The following is a 9,640-nucleotide window of genomic DNA, read 5'->3' as shown; positions in this document are numbered from 1 at the left end:
ACCCAACGGGAAAACAGTAGGAACAGACCCAAAGGTAGACTGTAGGGACAGACAGACAGACAGACAGACAGTAAGAACAGACCCAACAAAAGGTCTTTAGGAACAGACAGTAGGAACAGACCCAACAAGAAGACAGTAGGAACAGACCCAACAAGAAGACAGTAGGAACAGACCCAACAAGAAGACAGTAGGAACAGACCCAAAGGTAGACTGTAGGGACAGACAGAAAGACAGTAGGAACAGACTCAACAAGAAGACAGTAGGAACAGACCCAACAAGAAGACAGTAGGAACAGACCCAACAAGAAGACAGTAGGAACAGACCCAACAAGAAGACAGTAGGAACAGACCCAACAAGAAGACAGTAGGAACAGACCCAACAAGAAGACAGTAGGAACAGACTCAACAAGAAGACAGTAGGAACAGACCCAACAAGAAGACAGTAGGAACAGACCCAACAAGAAGACAGTAGGAACAGACGCAGCAGGCGGGCAGAGTAGAGGGCCTGGGGAGACAGAGACACAAACACCTTGGTCGACGCTCCCAAAATAACATGTGTCTCTGGACAACCTGACATACACATACACACACACACACACACACACACACACACACACACACACACACACACACACACACACACACACACACACACACACACACACACACACACACACACACACACACACACACACACACACACACACACACACACACACACACACACACACACACACACACACACACACACACACACACACACACACACACACACACACACACACACACACACACACACACACACACACACACACACACAGAAGGTGGCATTCAACAGCAGATCTAAAGTAAGATCACCCTGTCCCCATTTTGCCTCAGAGGGTAATGGGAAGGGAATCAACTAATATTTTTTACACCATTGCAATCTCATCCAATGTACTACCTACAGTACTGTCTGTTCTCAGAACCAGATACCTTGACCTTGCAACTCAGAAGACAAGCAGTAAAGTTGAAGAGTCTGTCAGACTCATCTACTGTAACTTTAAAGGAAGTCTGTGTGACTGTATGTGGCTCACATACTTCACACATGGCGGGTGTATTGCTGAAGTCAGTGTCTTTGGTGTTTGGACAGATGGTGGCACTATAACAATATTTTTTATTATTATTATTTTTTTTATGTGGCCAGTAACTTTTTAACTGTAACTCTCAGAAACTGAATTCTGTGTATCCAGATGAATCTTATGTTTGGGTAGATTTTCCGGCATTTCAAATTTTTTCCAAATCTTTTTTTTTTTTTTTTTTTTTATCTCTACTCTATATTTTGAGCAATCGTCACACAATTTGGTACAGAGCATTTCTGGACCAAGCCGGAAAATGTAACTTATAGTTTTTCTATAGTCTACACCTCAAATGTTGCTCCAGTCAGTGGGCAGGTTTAAATAGCCATAACGCTCCTGTCTGTCCTTTGCATATCTAGAGAACCATTCATCCGATCTATGTCACACTCAGTGGGTGTATTGCAAGCAGAAATACCACGGCTCTTGAGAACACTGCAAGCAGAAATACCACGGCTCTTGAGAACGCTGCAAGCAGAAATACCACGGCTCTTGAGAACGCTGCAAGCAGAAATACCACGGCTCTTGAGAACGCTGCAAGCAGCAATACCACGGCTCTTGAGAACACTGCAAGCAGCAATACCACGGCTCTTGAGAACACTGCAAGCAGCAATACCACGGCTCTTGAGAACGCTGCAAGCAGCAATACCACGGCTCTTGAGAACACTGCAATCAGCAATACCACGGCTCTTGAGAACGCTGCAAGCAGCAATACCACGGCTCTTGAGAACGCTGCAAGCAGCAATACCACGGCTCTTGAGAACGCTGCAAGCAGCAATACCACGGCTCTTGAGAACGCTGCAAGCAGCAATACCACGGCTCTTGAGAACGCTGCAAGCAGCAATACCACGGCTCTTGAGAACGCTGCAAGCAGCAATACCACGGCTCTTGAGAACGCTGCAAGCAGCAATACCGCGGCTCTTGAGAACGCTGCAAGCAGCAATACCACGGCTCTTGAGAACACTGCAAGCAGTGGTTCCTGGGGACACACGATTGGCCCCTTCCGCACGTGCTTCGGACGGTCACTTTTGATCGCAACGCTGCAACCAGCATTTCCGGGGGCCAAGCAATGTCCCAGTTCCCAGCAGGCACACACCCCGAGCGGACACGTTTTGACCAAGCACGGCACTAGTATGTTAGAATGTGCATCAATGAGCCATTGGGTATATGGTGACAATATTATTGAATTACTGTCCGGACAACTTTGAGCCTCATATGTTTCCTACTAATACACAGCTGAGGTGCTAGGCTAGTCTGGTCGTGGAGGGCCACTACACACACATACACACGTGTGCACAGACACACACACACACACACACACACACATACACAAATACAAAGTACACAATGATGCAGTGGTAGGTGAGGAGGTGGCTATACAGACACATTTCAGAGGCAATAAAGCTGACAGGTTGGCTTACTCACTAATACAGCCAGTAAAAAGAGGCGGATATACTCCCTCCACCTGTGTGTGTGTAGAAGACCCTTGACTCGCCACCACCGCTACTGAAAGCAGATTCTGTTGCGTCCATCAGATCAGTTTGCGAGAGAGAGAGAGAGAGAGAGAGAGAGAGAGAGAGAGAGAGAGAGAGAGAGAGGAGAGAGAGAGAGAGAGAGAGAGAGAGAGAGAGAGAGAGAGAGAGAGAGAGAGGCCACACAGGCCCCATGTTGTGTGTATATGCCTCCAGTCCAGTGATCATGCGTTTGCTTGTCGGACATGGTGCCGCTCTGATGTCTGCATGTGGCTGTGTTCTGTGTTCTGTGTTGTTTACGCTCCATGCCTCAACACAGACAGGTTGGCATCATGTATAGATCGCTGGACGCGACATGGTTCAATCACGGCCACTTACAGCACTGCTCCCACCGGCTCAGGTGACTGACGCTCAAAACACCAAAGCCTGTGGGTTGGATTCCCGCATGGGTCGCAGGCAGCCACTGAGCCATCGGGGTCAATCACATTTGCTCTGGATAAAACCAAGCATCCTATTCGTGGAATGATTGCGCTGTATTGTACTGTACACCGTGTGTCAAATCACCACAGTCAGTCACCATACATCTTCAAGTATCTACACAATACTATATATATATATATATATATATATATTAGGGGTGGGAATCACAGAGGCCTCACGATACGATACTGTCACGATACTTGAGTCACGATACGATAGTATTGCGATGCTAAATATATTGCGGTATGCTGAGTATTGCGATATTAATATTGCGATATATTGCAATTTATTACCTTTTTTCTACTGCAAAGTAAAACTTTGTCAACATGTTTTTATCTAATAAAATAAAGTTCAGTCTGTTCATCTCACTTCAATCATTTTTATTGCGGAACGTGGTATTTTCTCAAGCAGACAGATGTCAACACTGTAATCTGTGTTGCATGCACCTGACAAACTGAACTGTTTGTATTACAGTCATATTTCCAACTTAACTGAATGCACATGTGTGTGTGTGTGTGTGTGTGTGTGTGGACTACTGTACTATTACAGGTATTTAAAATGAACAATGCAACTTCCTTATAAAAAAAAAAAAAAATTTAAATATCGATACTTGGCGTCCTGTATCGATACAGTATCGCCACGCAAAGTATCGCGATACTACTACGTATTGATTTTTCCCCCACCCCTAATATATTTATATATATATATATATCCATGCCATGTCCCCTCTCCGGCAGCTGTATGACTTGGGAGTGTGGTATCTTCAGCACAGATGTTTTGTCCTGTAACATCTGTCCAGGGACAAACATGTATTCTGACAACATGTTTCCTATATAGTGGCTTCCCCATAAGATCTTATGACAACATGCATATTTAACACTCAAGGCATCAGTGCAGGGCTCGCTCTTAAGCCTGGAGAAAGAGAGAAACTGTGGAGCCCTGAACCGTCAAAAGAAACAGCAGTGCTACAAAAGCATTGATCCTCCGAACAATCGCTACATGACAGAACTGATGATCATTGCAGAACTGACTACTGCTTCTGCTCAAAGTAAGTAAGACAGCGAGGGGTGGGGGGGGGGGGGGGGGGGACCTGACCGTCCAAAAAAGCAGTGAAATCAGAGTGAAAGGAACACGAAAGAGGGGGCAATCTGAGGGGGAAAGGGAGAGGGGAAAAGATCAGAAGTTACAGATATTCTTTGCGATTGTTTCTAGGTCACTTTTGGCCCACAGCTTTTACAGACACAAGACAACAACTTCAGCTACATGCAGCACCAGTATGGACTGCAGTGAGTCACCGTACAATGTAAACAGCAGATCTTTGAGGTGGCTGTGAGGCACTTTGAATCTAATCCTTTGTTACCTAGATCCACAGAGACAACAAACAAAGCCCCCCCCCCCCCCCCCCCATACACACACACACACACACGCACACACACACACACTCTCTAGTGCTCCGACAAGGTAGAGGGTGCCAGGCAAGCGGCATGCCATACACGACGCCTCAGTGGTGAGAACCACTGAAGAGCGATGGAGCGAGATGAGGAGCTGATGGAGGGGCATGGTCTCTTATTAACCTGTGTCAGGAAGAATTACTCTTGCTCTTCATCGTTTGGGGAAAAGTTTGATTAATTACTGAATCCAGCGACCTATTACATAACATTTGAAGACATGTGGCTGCTATGCCGGACGGTGTCGCATGTGATGTGTAATAATCGTATGGACTGCTTCAGTCAATGATTGATCATAATTCAACATTTCTAACTGAAGACTATATGGAAGTGTGTTGTGTATCTGAACCTCTTGTTTGTGTTGTATAGTGTAGGCTACTGTATACTGGGCTGTTTGATAGTCAGGGAGCGAAATTAACTTTTTGACTCACCGGCCAGTGGCGGGTAGATGGGAAGAGTCTACCCGCCAAGCATATTTCTTACCTGCCAAATTTTTTTTGATTAAAAAAATATATATATATATTTTATATAATTTTTTTTTTTAAATAAAATATATATTATATAATCATACTTGTAGTTGTATTATCTGCGAGACATCGCCACCACGCAATAAGTCAAAATACTTGCTATCTGCAAACAGCTCCACTGTCTGTGTGTATACTTGAGTAGCCTCCAGCTCCAGCAAGGGTTCTCCGGCCCTGCAGCTAGACCCTATATGAATGAATGAATGAATGAAAACTTTATTTAACAGATTGCAGAATGGGTACAATACAGTACGGCTCAATACATACAATTGTTAAGGGGATGCAGACTGAGAAAGACGTTTGTCTTGTTTCCATCAGGGTCCCCCCATTTTCAATTCATATAGACATATATGACATACATGACATACAGATAGTCAGTACTGCTACATCTATATATTTATGACATACCAGATTTGCAAATACAGTACTGTTTGTGATACAGAAGAGTCAAGAAAAGGGAGTATATACATTTGACGTAGAAACTGTACATTGGAGGAGGTTGGGTGGGGGGGGTTGGGTACATTGGGATATTGACAACCATACTGGGTAATTTACATTGGAGGTGGTTGGGGGGGGGGGGGGGGGGCGGGGGGCACACTGTATAAACAAGTAACACTGTACATTGAGGGGGGGGGGAGGAGACACTGTACAAACAAACACAATTGTACATTGAACTATTGACAAAACCATACTAGGTAAATGACTGTACATTGGAGGGGGTTGGGTTAGGATATTTACAGGGGCCAGTGTTGAATTGCAGTCTCCCGTAGGTGTCCCTTGAGAGAGGTTTTGAAAGTGGGTAGTGATCCACATTCCTTTACAGCTAGACCCTACATTCAGCATGCAAGGATTCTCCGGCGATGCAGCTGGACCTATTTATAACGTTACCGTTCTTTTGTCAAATCACATTCAACATGCCCTCAGCTAGAATACGCATTCAATCAATGTTATAAGACATTGATATCAGGAGCTATCTGTAGCTACTGCTAGCCCGGGTAGATAACGTTAAGACAATTTAGTTTACTGGGACAGATGGATCAACGTGAGCTAGCTAAGCTAGCTAACGAGGGACCGGAGGTATTATGCACTCGAGTAGGACTATTGCTGGATCATTTGTTGATATCAGCAGCTATCAGTAGCTAGCCAGCTAGATACCGTTAGACAATGCCTCGTCATGTATTAAACTAAAAGTGAATAGTTGACTGGGGTCATTGTTTAAACAGTAACGTTAGCTCTTGGAGGTCCGATATAGACTAGAGCAGATGAAGGTAAACAAGCCAAACGATAGCTTCCGATTGGTCATTTGCTTTTTTTTATCATGGAAACCAGTCACGTCACTCTACTGTGATTGGACCTAGTGCGATGTGGGACTTGTAGTTTTTTAACGATCTCGCGGCGGAGAAAAAAAAGACGAGCGGCTATAATCTGTACTCGCACAAGAGTATCGTTATGAAGTTATGAACTACACGTCTACACGCCACACGGCGGGCAGCCCTCTAAGTGTCATGCGCCTGGCGGGCGGCGGGCTTTAGTTTCGGTCCCTGTTGATAGTACAGATGAAGTAGAGAATCGCCCCTCTTGTGCATGCAGTTAAGATTCTCATCCATAGAATAACTACGATTCATAAAGTGACCATGTAATTACAGTAAATGTACAGTGTGTACAGAGTATATTGGTGATGAGAACAGCACTTTTCTAGTAAGTAAGTAAATAGGGTGACGTGATTTGTCCCAATATCCCTCTGAAAAGATTCCAGTTTGAACACGACAAAGCCTATAGTAAGTGAGACCTATTATGACTGAAGGACCAGGGCAATCACAGAATGACCTATCTTATGACTGAAGGACCAGGGCAATCACAGAATGACCTATCTTATGACTGGAGGATCAGGGCAATGCAATCACAGAATGACCTATTTTATGACTGGAGGATCAGGGCAATCACAGAATGACCTATCTTATGACTGAAGGGCCAGGGCAATCACAGGAATAACCTATCTTATGACTGGAGGGCCAGGGCAATCACAGAATAACCTAGTTTATGACTGGAGGGCCAGGGCAATCACAGAATAACCTAGTTTATGACTGGAGGGCAGGGCAATCACAGAATAACCTAGTTTATGACTGGAGGGCCAGGGCAATCACAGAATAACCTAGTTTATGACTGGAGGGCCAGGGCAATCAAGTGAGACCTTTGATTGATTGATTGAAAAGTTTATTAACAGATTGCAGAATGGGTACACTACAGTACAGCTCAAAACATACAATGTTAAGGGGATGCAGACCAGAGAAAGACTTTCATCTTGTTTACATCAGGGTCCCCCATTTTCAATTCATCATATGACACACACGACATACAGATAGACAGTACTGCTACATCTATACATTTATGACATACCAGATTTGCAAATACAGTACTGTTTGTGATACTAAAAAAAATCCAGAAAGAGTGTATATACATTTGACATAGAAGCTGTACATTGGAGGAGGTTGGGTAGGTGGGGTGGGGTTGGGTGGGGCTGTACATTGGAGGTGGGGGGGGGGGGGAACACACTGTACACTGTACATTGAATACTGACATACATTTGACATAGAAACTGTACATTGGAGGAGGTTGGGTAGGTGGGGTGGGGTTGGTTGTACATTGGAGGTGGGGGGGGGGGGGGCACTGTACATTGGAATACTAACAAGGCCATACTTGGTCTTTACTGTACAACTGGGTTAGGACATTTGTAGGGGCCAGTTTCGAATTGCAGTCTCCCGTAGGTGTTCTTTGAGAGTGTTTTTGAAAGTGGGTAGTGATTCACATTCCTTTACAGCTTTGGGTAGGGGCGTTCCACATTGATGTGGCATAATTGCAAAACGTGTGTAGTCCCTTGTTTGAGCCGAATCTGGTTTTACATGATTTGTGGAGCTCCCTCTGGTGTTGTGATCGTGGTATTCACTGACCTTTGGGAAGTATTTTGACATGTACATGGGTACATTGGTCGTGTAGTGTATCTTGTAGACCAGGCCCATTGCAAGTTGCTGTACTCTGTCGTCTACGCTAAGTCATCCTAGGTTGGCAAAGTGGGCAGGGGTGAGGTGGGTTCTAGGAGTCAGGTCAAGCAGTAGTCTGACTAGTTTGTTTTGAGATGTTTGTAATTTGGTTTTTAGTGCCTTTGAGGTGCTTTGGGTACCATGAGGTGCAAGCATATAGTCGTAGTTACCCCTGAATGAGTGCTCTGCCAGAGTCTTCAGGGTATTCTTGTTTACCAGAGAGGAGATCCGGTACAAGAATCGAGTTCGTTGGTTGACCTTTTTTATTACATTGGATGCCATTTTGTCACAGGAAAGATTTACCCTCTAGGATGGAACCCAGGTAGGTAATATCTTCTTTCCTTGTGACAATATTGTCACCCACTGTAACTGAGAAGCCGTCGGTCTTGCTGAGTTTGTTATTTGAACCGAAGAGAATAGACTCTGTTTTGCCCATGTGTAATGATAGTTTGTTATCAGCGAGCCATATTGCAGATTTTGCCTAAGTTCCGAGCTGAGGGTTTTTTCAACCTGTAACTTGTTCTTGTCAGAGACCAGCCAGGGCTGAGTCGTCCGCAAACAGGAACAAGTTGCAGTCACAAGCTGACGACATGTCATTTGCATAAATTAGCAACAGTAACGGTCCTAGTATGCTTCCTTGTGGAACACCACAGTTCACTGTGAGGGGGGGGGGGGATAGGGTACCGTTTACCTCCACCATCTGTTCTCTCCCCTCCAGGTAGGATTGTATCCAGCTCACTGATAAACTATCAAAACCAATTGCTTTTAGCTTGTCAATCAGAATGGATTATCTTATGACTATCTTATTGACTGAAGGGCCAGGGCAAATCAAGTGAGACCTATCTATCTTATGACACAGGGTGACCGAGGCTTTGAGCGACAACGTTCCGTTGCTTCTCAATCTAGAGCTCAACTCACACTGTGAGGGAAGCATGTGCTATTGGCCACTACAGCAGCAAGTGACCACATATGGAGAAGACAGACATGTTAGATAATGTCACATCTGATGATCATACAATAAGCCAAGGATGCTGCAGTGCACACTCACAAGGGCAATGCCATCATCCAGGCATCCCATTCCACCTTTCTTTAGCCTGCTCACTGTGAAGCTGTGATTGAAAATGAATGATTGAAAAGATGCAGATGTTTGGCGAGGTCGCCGTTCGATCTGAGGGCGGCCGGGGCACACGGGTTGGTTGGAGAACGAGAAAGAGAGAGGGACCGAAAGCAAAACGATATATGTATATATAATAAAAAAAAAAAAAAAAAAAACAGATATAGGATCATGTGGTTCAAGTCCAAGATGATGGTCCTGTGCGGTAGGAATTCACGAGAGGCTGCTGAGCGCATCGGCGGATGGCTGTAGCAAGCACTGGCCAGACACATGCATGCTCGACACGGCTTCGACAGCCAAAGCAGGGGTGAGAGCGTGGAAGGCTGAAATATAGCGATGCGGACCGCAGTGCATTCATTAATAGAGTAAGCCATACACATCACCTATCCTGCATATGGCTACACGGTGGAATGGACGCCTAGCTCGTATAAGAAACCGGCACAGTGCATG

This window comes from Notolepis coatsorum, assembly GCF_963971535.1.
Source record: "Notolepis coatsorum genome assembly, chromosome: 19".
NCBI lineage: Eukaryota > Metazoa > Chordata > Actinopteri > Aulopiformes > Paralepididae > Notolepis > Notolepis coatsorum.
The sequence above is the reverse complement of the archived record's forward strand: the minus strand, read 5'-3'. Positions refer to the sequence as shown.